The following is a 19,799-nucleotide window of genomic DNA, read 5'->3' as shown; positions in this document are numbered from 1 at the left end:
TTACTTTGTAGACCTTTGCAAAATTGTGATATACACCTCTGCATTTGTAACATTTAATCATAACTTTAATGGAAAAAAAATTATCTGGGGCAAGATGGGATTACAACAAGCCCCATCCTGCCCCACAAATTTTTTTTAAAGCTTCTGTAAAAACATCGGTATATACCGATGCCTGCACCAAAACTTCAATGTCGATATATATCGATGCCCACACCATTGTCAGGCATATTTTATCGAAGGTGATACTGACTCCCACACCAACGGTTTCTTTGAACATCCACACTAACAGAAATTCTGACACTTTCCACTTGTTTTAAAAAAAAAACCCTTCGTATTTAGCGTCGGTATCGGTGTCAAAAATCAGCTAGTATCTTGTAGTGATTGGACTGAAAGCAGGTATCCACAAGATCCGGCTTATGCTCCATGGTTTGTGCCAAAATTGTATGCTAGTCTAAATACACGTCCAAATCCGAAGGGTGCATGGACACCAAAGTCAAATTTCTTTGCTGGAGACATTGTAGTCACACTCTTGGCTAATTGTGGGAACTCATCACTATGTAGGACTGATCCAAAGGAGCGAGCTACGATGGAAGCAAATTTGTAAGTGCGTAGTTTCAATGTAAATGAGGATGTGACCTGTTGAGGAAATGAAGACGTGTTGTTGAACATAGGCTGCATCTTTTTTGAGCTTGAACCATATGAACTGAATTTTTATTGCTAAATTTGTAATGTCTTGGGCTTGTACATATGGATTATTGAAGTTCTTGTAACATGTATCTTCAACTCTTGGAAGCATTGTCAGATTGAGATAGATTCCTACTAGATAAACCATGTATGTGCAATAAGCGGCTGAATAAACAACACTTTTGAGCATTTTGGAAGAGAAAACAATGAAAAAAAGGGAAGAGACACTCAAGAGAGAGAACGTGAAGTGACCTTCATTACCAATAAAGTGAGGCTCCACTCCAATGCAACTCAAAATACTATAAGCACAAGGGAGAAGAAGAGGTTTCATACGTACGAGGGAGCGGAAGCTCCAAGACTACTCATAGAGAGAGAATGAACTAGAGAGAGATGGACTCAAGAGTCTACATAAGAGAATATCTACAAGAGGGAGAGAAGGCTCATAGAAGAGGATTAAGGAGACTAGAGCTATAGCAACATGAGGCCTAATGGTGGAAGAGATCATGAACAAGGGAGAGGAGGGCTCCTTTTATAGAGATTTTGTCACCCTCCTTCACCAATTTACAATTACTGCCTATAGATTCCTTTCCCCATCAATCCCATAAGTTCGTATGTCACCATCCATGTCCTTTTTGGTTACTCTTGCCATGTGTCCCATCAAAAGGTGCTCCAGACTCTTAAAATATTGAGAAAGTCAAGAGTCTCTCCACATGGAGCCCATAGGGACCCTCTCTTTTCCATATGTCCACATCCTCCTTATTCCACATAGGAATTCTTGAAGGATTCCTCTTGACTCCACACTCCTCCACATGCCTTCCACATGCTTAGCATGTGGCCTCTCTTATATTATTGGAACACATGGACATGAGCCCACCTCTTTATATGATTCACTCTTCCTATTTTCTAAAAACCCCATAATATCCCATATACAAATAACTCTCACCCCATGCCAAGGTATTTATCATTCATACACATGGTATTTACAATGATCCATTCCACTCATCCTCTCAATCCCATACAATATCTTAGAAAATAGAAATAAGTGAGAGCCACTAGGCTATCACTTGATACTCAAACTCTTATCAACAAACATAGAAGAAAAAAATACCAATGCCAAATAAAAAATATCAATTTTTGGTGTCACATCTTTCCCCCCCCAATAGATCCTCTCTAGGGACAGAGAGGGTCTGCTCACCCTCAAGGTGGTCGAGCATAGAAGAATGTAAGGCGATACTCATTGGTGCATTCGGGTATCACCATGCCATCAACATCCTCAAGCTGATAGGTTCCATTGGTGACATTCATATACATCCTTATGGAGACGTGGCCAAAAGTAACATGCATTAAGAATTCTCCTAGCTGTGCTCGCTGAAGCAAAATGAGCGGAGCATTCATGACACATTTCTAGGATTCTCCTAATCTCCATGGGATGGACCACCCAACAGAGCACCTTGTCTTTTCCCAATTTATAAAGAATGTCATCAACAATAGTATAGGGACAAGCCTTCCTTACCAATCTCTGCTTCTGTTGTGGAGTTAACCCTTGAGAAAACATGCTTTCTTCCACATATTGTTGAACATCTTGCTGTTCTGGCCATCTAGTGTCTACCAAAGAAACCAACCCCCGGTCTTGTACTACAATGGCTTGAGTAGCTAACTCATCCACCCTTTGATTTTCTTTTCTATTTAATTGAACAAAGTTGCAAAAATTAAATTGACTACATAGTGCCATAGCCTTTTGATTAAGCTCCTTCAAATGAGGACTTCTTGTCTTGTAATGGTCTTGCATTTGCTTTATAATAAGCTGAGAATCTCCTCTTACTTCCAATTCTTTAACTTGACTTTGAAGACAACCCTCCAAACCAAGAATCAAAGAATTATACTCAGCTGCATTGTTAGTTGTGATATCTGGAAGCTCTTGTCCTCTTGCCCATACTTCTTGACCTTCAGAATTCATCAAGACTATCCCCTCGGCTCCTTGTTGGCGTGAAGGACTAAAAGCCCCATCAAAATACAAGACAAAAGCTGTTGGTGGTGTCTCCCTTTCATCATTAATGTCCTCCTTATATTTCTTTTCTTCTCTTAGATCCTGCCATCCTATGAGCAAATCTGCCATAGTGGACCTAGTGGTATTTTCAGTGACAAAAGAGAAACAGGACTCTTGAATCTCTGACAACCATTTTGCAAATCTCCCCCCAGGATTAGGCTTGCAAACTAGATATGCTAATACAGACTAAGAGGTAAGGAAGAAAAATGGCCGAGGTAATAAATAGGAGCGAAACTTTCTAACTGAAAATACCAAAGAGAGGGCTTGCTGCTCCATTTCTTCATACCTCTGTAAGCTGTCGGCTGGCATAATAGATGGGTTGCATTCTACCTGCCTCTCCTTTTTGTAGCAATATAGCACCAACTGAATGCAAAGATACACTTGGATTGACATAGAAGTCTTGAGACCAATCAAGGGGCTTCAATATTGGACCCTTACTCATGGCCTCCTTAAGTTGCAAAAAAGACTCTTGCTGCTCCACACTCGATTGGAAAGAAACTCCTTTTCTTGTCAACAAGTTCATGGGATGCACTATCTCTGTGAAATCATCACAAAAGCATTGAAATACTTGCTTTTTCCTAGAATTTTGCGAACACCAGTGACACTCTCAGGACTTGGCAATGCCATGATTGCTTGAACCTTGTTAGGATCCCATTTGCAGGCCTTCTTTAAACACAATATGCCCCAACAAGACTACTTTTATTTGAGCCAACTGACAATTCCTAGGATTTAGACACCCTTTTGCTTCATCAATCCTACTAGCTAAGGCCATCTTTAACTTCTCCATGTGATCTATGCATGAAGAATAAATGCAAAAATCATCCAAAAACACCCTTATGAACTTTCCCAAGTGAGGCTCAAGGACTTGACTCATGAACCTTTGAAATGTAGCTGGTGCATTGGTCAACCCGAAGGGCATGACTCTATAAGCAAAAACTCCCCAAGGTGTGACAAATGATGTCTTCTTTTGATCTTCCTCCCGAATTATAATTTGAAGGTACCCAGAATACCCATCACATACAGAATACATCTCATGCCCTGCTACTTGGTCTAGTATTTCATCTTGGAATGGCGAAGGAAAATGATCTCTCTTAGTGCATGCATTCAAAGGACGAAAGTCCACACAAACCTGCCACTTATTTTCTTTCTTTAGTGTGACAACTACACAAGATATCCATTCTGAATCATTAACAAGAAAGATGAATCCCACCCCAAGTAGTTGTGTTACCTCTTTCTTTAGTGCCTCAGCTTGGATCACCCCCAATTGCCTTAATCGTTGCACAACTGGCTTGCTTTCTAGCTTCAACTCAATCTTGTGCTCCACAAGAGAGATTGGTCGAACCTGTGAATAGCTTGTTGCAAAGAGATATGGGAAATCATCTGGCATATCCAAGTACTGGAGCTTCTCACTACCTGATAGAGAATCACCAAGAAGCTCTTTATTGCGTTGCCATCGTTTAGTGTGCTCCACATCCTCCACATGAAGTGTCTCTATAGGATCTTCTTGCACCACCACCTTGTTCCTTCTTGACTCATCCCGATCAGCACCAAGACAAAGACCAAAGGCCACTCCTTCCACCTCACCCTCTGAGCTGGACTCCTCGAAGCTATGCCCTGTCTCTTCTTCTTCATCAGTTAGAACTCTCTAATGTTGAAGACTCCTAATTGACAACTTTCTTTTTATGGCTTCTGATGTTGTAGCGCACCTTATCATTTCCCTGCAAAATCAATTCTCCAGTATCCCACTTTTGAACAGCCTACAGCTTGTGTAGCCAGGGCCTTCCAAAATCAATGGATAGGCATGTGCATCTGGCTTGGTAAGGATCACCTGAAAAGTAGTCGACACAAAAATTCCACATACATCCACTTCTAGATTCTTCACAACTCCCAAGGTCTTTACCTTAGTGTTGTCAAGCAATTTGATATGATAAGGAGAGGTAGTACTAGAGTATTTTAAATCAGCATCTATCATGGTCTTCTCACTCATGACATTAATCGATGCACCTCCATCAATGTACACATTAGAAATCACTTGACCATCAATGATCACATCAACCATAGGTACATCATCACCAACATCCATATCTACCTTTTGAACAATAGGAATGGAACTTTTCTTCTTTTTCTTCTTTGACACTCTTATGCTTGCTAGATTTCCCCATTCTTTTCGTAGTTTTGGAGACAAAGCAAGTAATTGATGAAAGGTGATATGAGCTTCCTTTTCTTTAAGTTCGGACAACAAGTCATAGCTTCCAATGCCTTGTCCTCAAGAAAAGTCTGGCTGGCTAATTCTTCTTCTAGATGCCTTCTTTTTCTTACTACGGTGTTCCTCTTCTTGATGTTCCTTATCTACTTCTTCCTTGCTTTCTTATTCTTCTTTTGCTTTACCACACCCCCGTTTAGCCATCATTACCTCTCTTTCCTCATCCCCTGAAGAAGCTTCTAACAAGGATACTTGTTTTTCTTCTTTCTTTCTCAATCTAGGACACTCAGGGCAATAGTGACCTCTTTTATTACATTCATAGCAAGTGAACCCACTCTTATCTCGAGGCCTACCCTCACTCTTTGGTGCTCTAGGTTGTCGTGCATTAACCAAATGCAATTTTAAATCAGCAAACTATGCCATCAATTGGGAGATATTATGATCTAACTCAGAGGACTTTGGTACTTGAAAAGTGCCCATTACCTCCACCTTAGAAGTTGAAGCTATTGAAGACACAAAAGAGGATTCAATCTTTAGAGAAGCTTCTTTCTTGGCCGCAATGCCAAGTGCCCCCATGTATATTGTTGGATCTTTACTCATTACTTTCGAGCAAAGACGAGACTCCAAAGCCATAACAAATTTACTCATCTTTAAGTGCTCCATCCCTATGAGGAGGGGCCGATGATGCAGATGACATAGCTTGCGAAGCTGCCCTTTCATACTTTGTCCATAAAGTTTCATATCGGATTGCCAATGCAGAGACCATCTCACCCTCTCCTTGATAGAACTGGTCGAACAGCAACATCAAAGCATTTGGTGACTCCACTACCCCAAATCTCTGCTTCATTGCAGCCACTTGGTCCTAGTCCTCCTTGGTAAAGTTTGGCAAGGCCTCATGCCAACTCAAGGCTACACCTTCAAGCAAACCAGGCAAAATCTCTGCCCGATCCTTCATGGACCATCCAAAAATCCGGCATCCTCGAACAAAATCTCGAAGATAAGCCTCTGGGTCTTCCCCAAATAGGATCCAAACAAGGTCCCACAGAGCCTTAGTATACCAAGGCCAACTTATTATGCATAACCACTTGTTAAAAACCCTCCACAATGTGATCCTCAATAAAATCTTCAAAAATAAGTGACCAACCAACACCATGAAAACATTGTGTATACATGCATTTAAGAATCACCCTTCTCATAATTGGAAGTGCACATAACAGCTTCAAGATATTGTACTCTTCATCATTTTCATAGCAAAAGAAGTTGAAAGCATTGAGAATCACCACTCCATTGTTATAGTCAAAAACTACCCAAAGACACAACTCTTCTTCACACCAAGCTACCAGTGCATGAAACAATCCCCAATCTATCATTGTGCCTGCTGACAGCATTGTCGATTCACCAACATATTCAAGAGTGCAAACATAAAGGATATGATCATGATGACCATGCAAATAGCTTGAACATCACCTTCACAATCTTCTAGTTCTCTTAAATGGGCTGCAATCTCTTCTAATAGAGTTCTTCCAGGCATCTTCTTTATCACATCAGAAAACACATGCCTATACTAGGCATTACATGCAATCAAGTACACCCGAGACCGTTTAGTAAGGTGGGATGAATCCAATACCAAACGTACCTGGCGTCTCCACCAAAAGATGTGACATGAAGTTGGGGGTAATAAACTTCACGCACCTCTTCACTTCCTGCTGTTTTCGAATTGAGTGATAGAGATATTCATCACTGGGAAAGGGACATTAAAAAGAAGATTTTATACCAAGAGACCACACCATACTATCCTCCCTTATATGAGAATGAAGATGGTAACATCCCAAGTGATGTTTTACTCAAGCATAGGGAGAAGGAAAGGATCAACAGAGGCCATAATCTCAGCAAGCCGGTCTACACCAAAGAGAAGAGTGATATGTTGTTGAAAGAAGATCTTGCAGCTCAACATGACATGAACTAATATATATCAAGGAGTTTTAAGGGGATGATTGGGTCGGATGGGTAGGTTCCGAGGAAACATTGCACCTCCTTCATAGACACCTTTACACTTAGCTCAAAACACTCTCCAAACTGTCATAAGACACAGAGACTCATAACTTTCAACGGAGACACGATATAAAATATTCAATCAATATTGAGATGCACCTTGAAATGGGCTTTGCTCTGATATAAGTTTCCTAAGAAATAGAGAAGCGGTTGGAAAGATATGGGGAGTTTACTGGACAAGGGTAAAAACTATTTGAAAAAGAAATAGTCACACACAGAGAGTCATAAATTCTTGGTTTGACATCTAATACAATAACTGAATACATAAGATGATGCTCCTTAAGAGAGCTTCGTGTTGATATAAGTTTCGTTTAAATCGGACCATCGAGTGAAAAGTTATCACAAAAATACTGACAAGGGGTCAAACTATGATGAAAAAAACACCTACTCCTACGGGTGCCGACTTGGGAGAATACTACCTCCATGCTTAGAATTCATCAACGATCCAAGTCCCATAGAAGTTGCCTATGAGTGAAAGAAGAGCCCCTTCTGTGACTTGGGAAATAGATAAACCATGTATGTGCAATGAGCGGCTGAATAGACAACACTTTTGAGCACTTTGGAAGAGAAAACAATGAAAAAAAGGGAAGAGACACTCGAGAGAGAACCTGAAGTAAACTTCATTACCAATAGAGTGAGACTCCACTCTAATGCAACTCAAAATACTACAAACACAAGGGAGAAGAAGAGGTTTCATACGTACAAGAGGGAGCGAAAGCTCCAAGACTACTCATAGAGAGAGAATGAACTAGAGAGAGAGGGACTCAAGAGTCTACATAAGAGGATATCTACAAGAGGGAGAGAAGGCTCATAGAAGAGGCTTGAGGAGATTAGAGATACAACAACATGAGGCCTAATGGTGGAAGAGATCATGAACAAGGGTGAGGAGGGCTCCTTTTATAGAGATTTTGTTACCCTCCTTCACCCATTTACAATTGCTGCCTATAGATTCCTTTCCCCATCAATCCCATAAGCCCGTATGTCACCATCCATGTCCTTTTTGGCTACTCTTACCATGTGTCCCATCAAAAGATGCTCAAGACTCTTAAAGTATTGAGAAAGTCAAGAGTCTCCCCACATGGAGCCCATAGGGACCCTCTCTTTTCCATATGTCCACATCCTCCTTATTCCACATAGGAATTCTAGAAGGATTCCTCTTGACTCTACACTCCTCCACATGCATTCCATATGCTTGGCATGTGGCCTCTCTTATATTATTGGAACACATGGACATGAGCCCACCTCTTTATATGACTCACTCTTCCTATTTTCTAAAAACCCCATAATATCCCATACACAAATAACTCTCACCCCATACCAAGGTATTTATCATTCATACACATGGTATTTACAATGATCCATTCCACTCATCCTCTCAATCCCATACAATATCTTAGAAAATAGAAATAAGTGAGAGCCACTAGGCTATCACTTGATACTCAAACTCTTATCAACAAACATAGAAGAAAACACTACCAATGCTAAATAAAAAATATCAAAATTTGGCGTCACAATATCATGGTCAACACCAATGACATAGCAGCATTTTGGGATAGCGGTGGCGATCCCTCACATGGACGTTGGCCCATCCGACTTTGCAAGCAAAGAGCTATGCAAGAGAATGCGTATTACATTTATTGCATGGTCCATTCAAATAAGCCACATAGCAGATGTGTGTCTCTATACTTTGCAAAGATGTCATGTGCAAAGTTCACGCTCGACGTGCTTGTAGACTTCACTTCTTACCCTCAAACATGCACGCAATGGCGATTGCAGGAAATGACAGCCACCACAATCACTATCCCCATGGTAGCATCATCACCCACAAATGCGAGAAGCCCATCTTCAAGTGATCAAAGTGATATATGTTGAAGTGTATGCCAATATGTTCTATTTGTGTGAATACTTATTATATCGATGGTCATGTACTCATTAGAATTGTTTTGCATCGAGTAGTCTCTGTGACTTCCAATGAACTCAATATGTCACCCCATACCAAGGTATTTATCATTCATACACATGGTATTTACAATGATCCATTCCACTCATCCTCTCAATCCCATACAATATCTTAGAAAATAGAAATAAGTGAAAGCCACTAGGCTATCACTTGATACTCAAACTCTTATCAACAAACATAGAAGAAAACACTACCAATGCCTCACCAATGCCAAATAAAAAATATCAAAATTTGGCATCACAATATCATGGTCAACACCAATGACATAGCAGCATTTTGGGATAGTGGCGGCGATCCCTCACCTGGACGTTGGCCCATCCGACTTTGCAAGCAAAGAGCTATGCAAAGAATGCATATTACATTTATTGCATGGTCCATTCAAATAAGCCACATAGTAGATGTGTGCCTCTATACTTTGCAAAGATGTCATGTGCAAAGTTCACGCTCGACGTACCTATAGACTTCACTTCTTACCCTCAAACATGCACGCAATGGCGATTGCAGGAAATGACAGCCACCACAATCACTATCCCCATGGTAGCATCACCACCCACAAATGCGAGAATCCCATCTTCAAGTGATCAAAGTGATATATGTTGAAGTGTATGCCAATATGTTCTATTTGTGTGAATACTTGTTATATCGATGATCATGTACTCATTAGAATTATTTTGCATCGAGTAGTCTCTGTGACTTCCAATGAACTCAATATGAATGTGCGTGAAAGTGCAAAGGGGGATGATGGTGCAGAGGGGGATGATGGTGCAGAGGGGGGTGACGGTGAATAGGACTCAAATCTAGCAAGGGAAGATTTGACTTTTCCTAGCATCATAGTGTGAGATGCCATGTTTAAGCATCAGTGGTAGTGAGTGAGAAGAAACGGCTCCTGGCTAAAACAAATCACTTAGTGCTCCAACAATCTGGACACAGGCAATACATCCAAAATGTCTATGAGGAGAAATGCCAAATTATAGCTTCATATTATCAATAAGCATGAGATGCACAAGTTGCACTTCAACATATTATTGAAGGAGGATGCGTTCGTAGCTTGGATCCAAATTTTTTCGGCTTGGCCATTAGAAAACCCCTATACCATTCTGGTGCCTATTACTTAAATTTGTGGATGATGGACCTTTATTACTATCGTTTTGATATAGATACTGACTATTATGCTGTCGCATGTCACCATTGGTTTCACCTGGCTTGCGTTGTAAATAATTTAAAGATTAGGAATGCATGTCCAACTTGTAATGCTCCTCATGCCTGGTAATTGTATGAAGTTCTTGGCATTAGAGCAACATTTTCATTTGATCTTTGGTTTCGCATACTGTAACATGATGGGACTCCTATACAAGTTAAATATGCCATTACACTTTGGACATATATTATAATGACATATACTAGTTACTCTCAAGCAACTGCAATGTGGGCTAAAATGCTTCAAAACACAAATAGGCCAAAGGGCATGCTATTGGGTTTGATGCTCTATATTATGAAATGCAATGACCTTTGACATGCTTTATGAGCCATATAGCAAGGATTTGCATATAAAAACAATCAATACAAAATTCTTAATAGTGTTCGATTTATTAAAGATCTTCGCACATGCCCAAATGTAACATTTTCAAATTCTTCCATTCTAGGCTGAATTTACATACCAATATCACGAACTATCAATGTTTAAAGACCACCATGTAGTAGTCCCACTAGTTTGGATTTGATTTTTTCAATCGGTTCTTATTTTTAACAAATTAAGAGAAAGTTATGAATCATACCCTTGAATGGACCTATAATTATATTCTAGCACAACATTGGAGGCCCGTTAAGCCATACCTCATATTCTCAATTAGGTATGTCCTTTGGTTGAAGAGAAGCTCACATAGTGTACTTTCGAATGATTACATGGTTGCATGTATGTGCAGAATAAATCTTTGATGTTTTTGAATAAATTGTTATATCTTGTACTCTTTGGGATGCATGCTTCATATATAGCATAGAACTTTTAATATTTTATATTAAATTTTAGTCTCATATTCATGTTTGGAATGTGTACTACAACTTAAAGACCAAGTTGTGCCAAATACCACTGAGCAATGCATAAGTTTGGGTTAGGAAGATACCTATATACAAAAAATGCCCTAAACCTCTTTAAAAATGGCTACACCCAAGCAAACATTGACCCTAAGGGAAAGAGGTGTGTGTGGGTGTGGGGAGGGGAGATGAGGGGTTAACGGGAGACTTGTTAACATGGAGTGACAAGTCTATGGATAAACATTGAAATTATTGATACAAGTGAGGCATTTGGCAATGCATTTTGTCTCCATGGAAAGGTTGTGTTCCTCATGTCACCTACTATAACATCAAACAATTGTAGATTACGTAGTTAGATCATAATTTCTTAATACAATTTTCTCTTTGAATATGGAGTCACGTGCTTCTTACCTTTTGACTCTTGAGTTGATTACAATGACCTCAATGATTGTAATGACCCCAAAAATGTAAATCTTTCCATCCATAACATGAATAAATTCACAATGTTTACCTTGCACATATTCGTATTGCAACTTAGCCATTTAACGTTAAGTTTCAATGGAGTGGGAAATTATAAGAACTTTTTAGAGAGACTCTCAAATTCAAATATAGATGTAAATGCAAAGAGGAATAGTAAACCTTAACTACCAATATTTATTACATTTAAAGAAAATTATCCAACAAAATCATCGGATAAGAATAAGAATCCTTGGAACCGTCTCTATCTCACAAATCAAAGAAATCATGATAATAAAGAGTGAAGTTAGGAATCATACACTTAAGATTAGAATTGGCCCAAGCTAAATTTTGAGTACAAAGCTTTCTACTATGGAAAAAAAAGCCCCATCAGCATAAAATGGGCTTCAACCAATTGTATAGTTGTTCTCGACAAGATGAACAAAAATGTTAATTGTCTATTTTGGCATATTGAAGCTTGAAAGGTCTCATCATCTCATGATCTTCATATACGCCGATATGGTAGCAGAAAGATAGCCAGGGTCTAGGGTGGGATCAAAGGGGAATGAGGAGCCATCTTTAGGGGAAAATCACAATAACAAACAGGTTACATGACCTTGATAAATAGTAACAGTGTCCTTCCATCCTCTTGGTACCGACCAGGTTCTCTAGGGTACTCGGTGAAGTAGCTTCCTAACTCTAGATATGGTGGTAAATCCAAATAGCATCTACCATCCCTATAGTCTTTGATGTTGAACTCCTGCTGATTGAGAACTTGAAATTGAATGAGGTGAACATGCAAGGGATGACCGGAATTAGTTGGATTGATGATTTCCCACATCTCAGTGTTTCCAATAATGGGTGCCAAATCTACTAGGTCTATCCACGTACGATTTCCAAAGGACATACTAGACACACGTCCATTAGGTAACACATTTTGCACCATTTCTATTGTCCAAACCACGCCCACTTGATCAGCATATGCATAGAAGAAATACCCTAATTAGCTTGTTGCAAGATCGAAGGCAGCTTTTACAAAGATAGGTCCTCAACCAACCCTTCTTCTGTGCCTCCGTTGTCGACAATAACAATCTTCATTATTTTGGTCAAGGATTCCTGATCGGCATGAACTCCAAAGGGGAAATTATGAAATCCCCAGCAACACTTTAGTTCCACTCTCTAGGCTAGAGAAATCCACTATGATGTCCACTCTTTTTGCCGAAAAAATGACAATTGCGCTAAGGTTTCTAGGTTCCATGAGAAATCCACCATCCATCCCAATTTGGCAAAATGATAAGCCCGAGTGGTTTAGATGCAATTCTAGAGCCCTTGCATTACAACCATTGAGAATGTGAAATCTATACGGGCACTCGTGGGATAGATCTAGGTCGCTAAGCTTTGTCTCGTAGTGATCTATATATGGCAATTTCATTATTCTCACAATGTGCTCTAAAAGTTGATCAATGCTATGCAGGCAACACAACATAAGCTAGCTTATGTCAAGTGGGAGAATCACGTCTCCGATCGAGATCATTTCATCGGAGTGGATCCTATGATTTATTGGGCGAATCCTCACCAAGGCAGCATCCCGATCATTACACATTTGCATGAAGGAGAGATAGAAAGTGCATCTGATGGGAATCCCAGTGCTTGGTTCACTCCAAACCACATTGATATCGAAGACTCTTGTGTCAAGAAAAACTATACCTATGCCAATTCACAACCCCCTACAGCTTTGTGGTATCATGACCACACAGTGGGCGGGTAGTTCTTCCTCATCTTTTTTCCATATATGGAATGATCCTCGACTAAGACCATCACATTGTCTTGCATTATGCCACTACTCTTCTTTTGAAATGCTTTAAGGAACCTATTACTGAGAATTCAAGAAAATGGCATCTTCTAGAAAAAGAACCTACAAGATCAAGAAAGTACTAACACAAATTATTGCATTTCTTCCATCAAGATGGAAATGTTGCTTATTTGATCCGAACTATGGGTGGAAATTCTATGGATGCAGGCATGGGTCTACTAGACCTACACTGGGCATGAGGTCTTGCAAACTCCAAACCTCATTCCAACATCATTGTCCAGTAATGGAGACATAGAAGGCTAGTTAGTTCATGCTCTAATGACTTGATGATTAATACTTTGGGACAAAAACATTTCCACTTTTGATCACGTTGATGTCTCCACTCAATTAAATGTTCATTTACAGATGTTAAATCTTATTTAACTTTATGAGAATGAGTTTGTCATGGATTTCATTGACAAATGGAAAGCTACACTAGATCTCACTATTAGTTCCATCCTCGCCATCCACTCGCTTCAACAGATCACATTGCTCTTGTTTGCATTATCACCTAGATAGCCTGATCCAATCAATGCTACCTTCATTGATCAATAAGTACTAAGATTAGAGAATTCTATGCAATGCCATAAGCATAATGAAACTTAGAAATAGTCCTATCCCTCTGTGTTATTCATATAGGCAAGGCAATGAAAGTCTTAACATTATTTACGAAGAAGTTTCCTTAGAATTGGGCATAGGATTCATCTTCTTCACACTACTACAGTGGAGTCCATTTTTGACACTTATTTCTCCATGCTTTGTAGGCCTCAAAATTATTTTTACACCACAATTAGCAAATCGTACGTAGGGTTTGTAGGCGTGAATTCATTGGTGTAGGTGTCGATATGTGTGTCAGTATAGTCATTGATATCTCTAGCAACCACACTTCTATACCGATGCATATACTGACACAAACGTCAATAGCTATACTAGATACTAACACAAATAACGACACCCAAACTGATGTTTGCATTCCTTGATGAAATTATATAAATATTTTCTCAATTATAGGACCCAAAATCACTTTTGAGCTACAAGTTTTGATCATTTTAAAGATAAAAAATACAAGAACAAGCACACCAAGTTTGGGATCAAAATACCCATGAATTCATGATGAGCTTAATATATAGATTAAAGTAATGTAAGTTTAGTCTAAGTGGAAGAGCCAAGGATAATAAGTCCTCTCAGTGGCAAAAGAATCGATTAATAGCATTACATCAAACGCCGCCAAATATGCCTATCTCTAGTTATATTCCCAACTCACCTAGATCAGCAGGGTCTATACTACCTAAGGATTGATGCTCTAACTCACCCTCTTGATGAATATTAGGCAATACATGATACCCATCTTCTTCCCCAATGTTGTAATCTCCACCTTCTACTTTTGTGATGTTGCTATTTCCACCTTCTCCCATGCCATATTTACATCTTATTCCCGAGATTGATTGGCATCAATTGGATCCCTTGGCATCTCTATATCGATATCCACATCTTCAAAAGTTGGTTTACTTCAAGGAGCAACTTGGACCACATGTTACCACCATCTTGGGTCAGAACAATATGGATGAAATACCACTGGTATTCAAGATAAAAATACCATTGATTATCTTAATTTTGTTAACGTAGGGAAATGACCACTCAGATAAGGAGAAAAAGCATGTATGATCTGAAAGGGTACAATCATAATGGTGTAACTTTTGGAGATCGGTTGTAACTGAAAAAATGTAATCCACACAATGTGTGAGAGAAGGATCATCTTCTAGAACAGAGAATGTATCAAGCACTGAATGTTTTTTGAGATCTGATTTACTGTTTTCCATGTCTATCTACATACTGAATGTCTTCGCTTATCTTTTCCTGAAATCTATAATATGAAGTGAGAGAGACAAAGAGTCCCTTTTAGAATGCGCATTGAGAATGCTTCCGAGTGTGGTGAGAGATTTAAGAAGAAACATTAACCCTTTGTCTTGCAACCTCTTCAATCTAAATACAAATGCGGAGTAGTCAACCCCATTAACACTAGTGATCTTGCGGGTTCAAAAACTCAATCAAGTTTGGTGATCGGAGGACTAGATGAATGGCAACCTTGCCCTGTAGTAATGGCAGAGGGGAATGGTGCGCGATCTCATGAGGATCAGCACTCACACCTGCGAAGGTTGAGACTAATGCTATGATTCCATTGATGGCTTAGGGAAAACATGGAAAAAGATGAAAATACAATCAAGAAGGTGACCTCAAAGACCAAAAAGCTTACAACTCGTCACCCATAAGGGGATGGGAAAGCGGAGATAGTGAACAAGCGTCTGATGCAAATCTTGTAAAAATTTGTTAAGAAGGACAAATACCAGATGGAATTACAAGCACTATTTGATGAAAATGAAGATAGAATGGTAGTTGTAAGCAAGCATGCAATTCCCTAAAATATGGAAACTTGTAAAGAAGTGAGTTTTGACCTTTATGATAATCAACAAAACAAGTATGGTTTTGGAGTTGTTTCGAAAAACCAATAAGTGAAAAACAAATGTGGGCATGGCAGAGCAAATCCAAGATAATGAATGTTGGAGAAAAGAAATGATGAAGAACCAATCTCGCAAAGGACACATCTTCAAGTTCGACTCCAAAGAGAGCAAACACAACAATAAAATAAAGAATCAAAAGTGAAAGTGACTCTAAAATCCCATTGAGGGAGAATTAGGTCCTAATGGCATCTAGGTAGGACGACAAGGCACAGAGCCCAGAAGACCAATTTAATATTTATTCAGAAATTTTTGCAGTGCTTGATTCAGATGACTTAGATCTTAGAAGGACTAACCGTCACATTCCCATTAGTTTATTCCATTGAAAGTGGAACTAATATTGAGGGTATACTAGCTGACCTTCCGGAACTTGAGGATCCTAGCAACATTGTGTTGAAAAACCTCAAAGAAGCCAACGAGTGTAGACAAAAGCGCAAAAGAAAATAATCAAGAATTTGATTAAAATTCAGATGAAGAAAGAGACACGGACACAGAGACAGATTTAGAAATCATTAGAGGATGTTGTCTTAGCAGATTTAGAAATAATTGGAGGATGTTGTCTTAGCAGAACTATTTTCAGCCCTGAAGCAAGCATCAATAAAGATCACACTGGATCAGTTTGTTGAGTCTAGTTGCTGCATTTTGGGAAAATTTTATTAAGCAATTTCTAGACAAGGGAAATCCAAAGCAAAATAAGGGAACCCCACAAGAGGAAGAGTAACAAGATGATGCAATGGATCCACTAGTCATACAGTGTTGAGAATCACCTTTCCACCCATGTAGACCTCAACCAAGGAGGGTTAGTAGACCCCTAGTAAAAGGGAGTTACAATAGTATGTAGTGGATAATTTTGTAATTGTAGGGACAATTATAACTGTCCCTGACAGCCAGTAGTAGTGGCCTTATCCACCACATCATGTTTTGAACTGTGTCTATTTTTTACTGTTACTTGACTGAAGTTGGATCATTATCGAATGTTGTTATAAGCTGATCTTCATCTCCTACATCAGGGTGGTTGTTGCCATATGCGGAAATACAAACTATTTGCAACATTTCTATTCTACAAATAGTTGTCTCAGTTATTTATATGTTTTGTATTATCTTTTCCTTTTTTCGATGTTAGTCAGCAACCCTGGCATTTCCATTTCCAGGAGTGGATACGTGTAGGTATTTTTCAATCTTTTGGAGACACCATTAACACTATTGGTGGTCCTCTACTTGCATTCGAGCTCTGACTATCAATTGCTTCTACATAGCAATTCTGCAAAAGAGTGAAAACCATATGATCTACAATGACTACAGGAAAAATAGACTAGTAGACGCAACAACTCCCAAGAAAATCAAATCAACAACAACGTATTGTTGCAAAGACAACGTCTAGTAAAGCAAAAATAGCATACAACCACATTCAACGAGCGAATTCATTCAGAAATCACTTGAATCCGGACCACTATCATCGGAATTCCTTCAAGACTTCTGTAAACGACTTCCTCATGATGAAAATCAGCTGGATGGCTGCCACAATGCTTCGGACAAGTGAACACACTCTGATGACGAGTGAGGTGTCTACAAAGCTATGGCTTGGAGTCAACAATCATCAAGAAGTGGATTGTTCTCTGACACCTTTTCGACCATACAAGTGTGCAACAACAGTAAGACAAGCCAGCACGTAAGCATCGGATTACTAGCGGACAGTTGTCCGACTGTGCAACAAGCACAATCAGATAGTCAAGGGGGCAAGATCCAGCAAAGTGCAAGCAGATTCCTTATCAAATTGCACTATAGGAAACTCAACAGTAGCTAGTGACTACAATGCTCTATTTCTCTCTTACATGGTGAGTACCTTGGTCCATGTCGGATAACTCTCAGGAGAAATGTCACCTCTCAAAATTGGCTATGCCTACTTCACAAGAAACGATGCAAGACTAGAAGCGGACACACAAACAGATGATCAAGGTGACATTTTCCATGATCCAGATTACACACAGCAAATTCCTTATCAAAGAGCACTATAGGCAACTCAACAGTAGCCAGTGACAACAGTGCTCTATTTCTCTCATACATGGCGAGTACCTTGGTCCATGTCGGATAACTCTCAGGTGAAAACATCACCTTGCCGAATTGGCTATGCCTACTTCACAAGAAACCATGCTAGACTGGAAGCGGGCCCACAAATAGATGATCAAGATTACATTTTCCATGATCCAGATTACACATCGAGTGGAACAAGTTCTTTTGATAATTATGTGCATGTGGCATAGAAATAAATGAGGTTCAAATCGAACTCAGCAAATTGATGGTGCAATCACCCACTGAAGAATTAATCAAGGGGAGTATTGCAACAAATTTTGCAGCATGTTTATTTGTTCAAGCTCAAAGGAAACTCGACTTCAATCCACTACCTCCACCTCCAAAAAAGAAACAACAAAAGCTCCAGTTCAAAGACAACAACAATAGCCAAGAATGAAGAATCCTTTGGTAAAGTCAGCCAAATTCACCCACAAGAAAGGATAAGATCTAGATAGTCATGTCAAATAATTTGAAACAAGGTGGGCTACAAGCGGATTTGGAGAACTTCCAGACCTCACAAAAAAAGAGCAGTTTGCAATGACTTTTAATGGTAAGGCAATAATTTGGCTTATGCAATGTGGTGTAGCTCATTTTTCCTCATGATGAATTGAAAATTGCATTTTTAAGCCGTTTTCATTTTAAAAGAACTCCTTAAGATACACTCAAGAAGCTTCAAAATATGAAGCAAAAACTTCTGCTAGTTGAAGACTATGCACAAATGTTCAGAAATCTGAATAGAAGGTTGAAAACAATCAACAACCCACTGATGAGCAGTTGGGAGATTATTTCTGTAAGGGACTAAACAAAGAATTATGGACAGGCTGGCAGAGATCAGCTTGGAGGAGTAAATGATTTTAACAACATGGTTAATGTGGCACAAAGAGCAAAATGAAGACTGTGCACGAAGTCAAGGTCTGAAAAACAAAAGAAGAAAATGCATTCTAACTCTGACACAGAGACAAATACTAATGCAGAAGATGAGGAAAGTGATGCTACAGAAGATGATACATCAGATGACGAGAGTGAAGAGGAAGAGACCTCAAAGAAAAAGAAAAGACAGAGCAAGAATAAAGAGAAATCCAAAGGCAAGAAGAAAATAGACAAGCTCTTTAAGTTAGAGCAAAGGATTAAGGAGCAATTGGAAACTTTAAAAACACCCCACCCCCACCCAAAGTTACTAGTGCATTTTGTGGGAAGGACAATCATGAGAAAGAGAGATGCTAGTATAATCCGAATTATAGGGGGAGAGTCCCTCCTCATGTGTAAAACTAAAAAAATTAAGCCCCACCCATGGCAACTAATCAGATTGCAGTAGTAGGTAGGCAAGAACAACAAAGATTCAATAATGCACCACCAAGAAGTCCCAATCAACAGAATTAGGGAAATCAACAAGGAAAAAACCAAGATCAAGCATGCACATACTGTGGCATGGAAGGCCACAAACAAGGTCCTCAATGTGAGCTTTGGTGCAAGCATAGAGGAGAAAGAGGAATCCCCATAATCAATTATAATGCAAGAGGTAACCAAAATCAGCAGTAGCAGCAACAACCACCACCAAGTGTTCATATGGTGTATTTGGATCCTATAAACGAGGATTACAAAATCAAAAAAATCAAAGAAATCAAGGTAATATACATGCACTAGTAGTGACCAGATCTAAAGGTACAAAGCCCATGATGGGCCTTGGAGATGTACCAAGAATGACAACAAAGCCAATGAACTAGCCTAATCAAGCATAAAGCTCTACAGCAAATACTTGAGAGTAATGTAGCAATAGAAGCAAGAGCATCACAGCTCCAAAATAAGGGTAAGGCTTAGCTCGACCTTAGAGAACTCCAAACATAGTCTGATAATCTTTTGATGGAAACGTCTGACATCAACCTACATCTAATCAACTTTAGCAAAGAAACATCCAACAACTTAACAAA

This window comes from Dipteris shenzhenensis, chromosome 21, assembly GCF_047967505.1.
Source record: "Dipteris shenzhenensis isolate YYH24624 ecotype China chromosome 21, Dip_SZ_1.0, whole genome shotgun sequence".
NCBI classification, from domain to species: domain Eukaryota; kingdom Viridiplantae; phylum Streptophyta; class Polypodiopsida; order Gleicheniales; family Dipteridaceae; genus Dipteris; species Dipteris shenzhenensis.
The sequence above is the reverse complement of the archived record's forward strand: the minus strand, read 5'-3'. Positions refer to the sequence as shown.